Below are 3,682 nucleotides of genomic sequence, written 5' to 3' on the forward strand. Positions count from 1 at the left end.
TGGGAGATTGGCCTCTGCGAAGTCTGTCTGGTGAAGACTGTGGTTAAGGAGGAGGTGGCAGAACCACCTTATTCGTTCTGGATTTTCTGAGGAACTCAGTGCTTCGTTGAGCACGTGGCCCATGGCACAAAGACATTACCCAGTCTCCATTTCCCATTCTCCTTTCCAGCTGGAGGTGTCCATGTGATTAAGTACAGTGGGAAAAAGGTGAAACTGTTATGTGAAATTGATGGGAAATAAGCCAGACCCTTTCTGCCTTTTCCATCTTTCTGCTGAGATAGAAACCAAATCTGAGGATGGAAGTGATGTAAGACAGGAATTTGGATCCCAACAACTTCACATGGCCTCGCCCCTTTCCCTGCCCAATCGCAGGCTACTTATCACTGGATGGCTTTAAATATTAACGAGAAGTAGACTGTTATCTTGCTTAAACTATTGTTATTTTGGTTATGCTACTGTCAGCCAAATTCAATATTAACTGATAAGTAAGGGAAACAGTGACAAATTAAAGAAAATCATTTTAAGTCTAATAGCTTTAAAATAAAATATGTTCTTATTGAGTTCTTTCATTTTTCCTCCAAAATGTCAGTGGAAACACAGTGGCATGGAAAGGAAATTTGCAGCATCAGAAAGAAGGACCAAGTCAATTTATTTGAGAGGATTTTCTAATAATTTCTTCCCTTTTCTGTTCATATTTTCAATACGTACTTAAGAAAGTACTGCCATGCATCATAGTAAGTGCAGAACTGATTGTCATACTAGTGGGCTTCACCATTCATCTAGTTGTGAAGTGGTAGAATCTAAAAGAAGAGGACAATAATGTAAAGCAATCTTTAACAAACACTACATCTGGGAATTACTTTTGGCGGGGGGGGAGGGGACTACTTTTTCATTTGAACATGAGTATAAAAACATAATGTCCTATGGGGAAAAAAAAGAGGAACAAGAATTGGAAAAACATTTTGAAGTCTCAGGAATGAGAATCTCTCTATACACTATTTACTCCTGGAATAAAAAGAAGAAAATTTAAGAAACTTGTTTTTCATACTTGGGAAAACACAAAATGACAATATCGTATGAGATGAGAGCAGAACAGATGAAAAGACTTCAGATGGAATGAAACGGGAAGAGTACATTTTAAAAGGTTGGGAGATATTTAAAATATTACAAGTCGAGAGATTAAAATACTAGTAGAAGTAAATCTGTAGGGAGAGCAATAAAGTATATTATCATAGCAGATATGGAATCAATGATAAGAAAAATAAACTTGGTTTCTTAGACAGCTCAAGGAAAAGGAAAACAAGACTGAAGCAAATAATATAGAGAATTCAGTTGTTTCTGAAGAAGATACTAGAACAATTGGAACACAGGTTATAATTAAAGATGCAAATAAAAAGAATCCAAATGATAGTAATAAAAGAGTGCTGATCTAGAAATATCTTAGCAAAAACTTGGGAAGAAAAACATGAAGAACAGAATTATCTCTAGCATTCTGCCAAAGAGGTTACTTACAACGAAACAGAAATTTGGCTGATATCATATAGATCTGTAATGCCATATGACAATGGAAAAAATACCTACAAAATTGTGCATAAAAAAGATTATCAAAAATGAAAAAAGAATATAAAACAGTATTTTTTCATTTGAATTTTTTCATGTGTGAAGGCAATTGATAAATAGCCTCATATATTCGAAGGCTCAGAAAATAGAGAATTTGTGGCTTCTGGAAAATATTGGAATACATATGTTGGACACCAAAGAGATCTGAAAGAACAACCAGGTGTAGCGCACACATAGTTGATGGCATTATATAAATATTATATATAACTTATATACAAGGGAAAATAACATCACCACTCCAACCCCCTTCTCAGTTATTAGAAAGGAATTAAATGACTATATAGCACCAGCCCTTTACCTCTTGGGGTTTTTTGTGCTATGATGTCATTTAACCCTGTGTAACTCTATGAAAAAAGAATTATCCCTATTTTTTATTTAGCACACTAAGATATAAGAGTAAGTACTGGCCTACATAAAGTGGCTAGTAGCTAGCAGAGTCAGGAATTCGGGTTTTGGAGCCTACAGTTAACCTTACACTGTTCTGCCTGTAAAGTGACTAATAGAGATGTATGGTCATTAGCTGCCTGGGGCTCTGGCTTTAACTAGATATAGCAAAGAAGATGAGCTTTGTTTAGAGCTATTGACTTTACATTACCCAGAAAGTGAATTAGATACTAGATCTGCATCCTTGATCTTGATTCCTTAAAGCTGCCTAAGTGCAGATAGATAGATAGATAAAATTTCAAACAGTTCAGACATAATTCAATATCATGTTTGCTTACATAATTGAACTATTTCACTTTAACTTCTATTTCCTTTTGAAAATGTTATACAAATAATGGCAGTTTACGAAAAGTAAAATCTGATAAAACTTTCTTCACATACTAGGCTGGACTAAATGTGGATTGTTTATCAAGAGGTCAACTGGTAAATCATAAAGGTAAATGAATGAATCAGGACAACCTGAAACAGACCACAGATCATTTGGCTGGAAGGTCTATACTAGAAGAAAAACCTGAGAATCACATTGCTTTATAAGCATGATTCATGTGTTAATAAGATTTCAAGGCAAGCCAATGAAGAAATGTTTGTGTACAGATACTGGAAGTGGTAGTGTTTCCTATGGGCTTCCAAGTGCCTTCATTTAAATATACGTATATATTCCTACATTTAACACTATAGTTGGACTGTACAAAGTATAGCATGCTGGTGACAAGAACAAGTTCCCATACTAGACCTGGATTACAACTCTTCATCTCCAGCACTTCCCAGGGTGATAGCTGTTAACTTTTCTAACCAAGTTTCTTCATTTAAGGAACAGAGGTGATTCCTATTACATAGGTAACAGTTAAAATGCCCGGTGTCGTGTCACCTGGTAGTAGGTATTCTGAATACCTACTATAGTGGTATCTCTCTTGGTGGCTGTCATCCCTAGGAGAAGCGGCTGGGGATTCAAAACTGAAAACACAGACAATTACTAGCACAGACTTTCCCTTTATCGCTTACCGCGGGAAGGCTGGAACCTTCAATGGCTGCACACTATAAATTTATCAAGCAAGGCAATAAAAAATATTCCAGGCGTATCTTTTCCTATGAACTTGGACTTTGAATTGGAAGACATGAGATGACCAGCTGATCTTCGACCAACTTCCCCAAAGGTCGCCTGCATTTTTAAAGGGTGCTTTCCCTAGAGTGCCACAAGATAAATGTCCGCTGAGTGCTCGCTGCGGATTCTCAGGACGCGGCTAGAGGCGCCAGGTCTCACCTGTCCAGGTATCCGCGGCATCTAGGCGATCCGGACGGCTTGGGTCTGCCACCTGGGACAGCTTAGCTTGGCTGGTGCGAAGAGGGCTCCCCAAAGTTGCATTTCAGGGGCTCGTTGGCTGCGGTGTGCGAAGAAGCTCTGCCGCCTTCCTTCACCCCCACTCTCGCAGGGCACTCGGCTGCCGGGTACTGACACTTGGAAGACGCCTCCAATCCCCGCGGGGCGCCACGCCCGCCACGCTTGCAGCGCGGGGGATAAGTGAGCGCCCTGCCGCCCAGGTAAAGCTACAACTCCGGCTGCGAGCGGCCGGGCAGCCAGTTTGCGCGCAGGGCGCCGACCGCGAGCCACCGCGCTGCC

This window comes from Condylura cristata, unplaced genomic scaffold (assembly GCF_000260355.1).
Source record: "Condylura cristata isolate star-nosed mole 26May11 unplaced genomic scaffold, ConCri1.0 scaffold00004, whole genome shotgun sequence".
Taxonomy (NCBI): domain Eukaryota; kingdom Metazoa; phylum Chordata; class Mammalia; order Eulipotyphla; family Talpidae; genus Condylura; species Condylura cristata.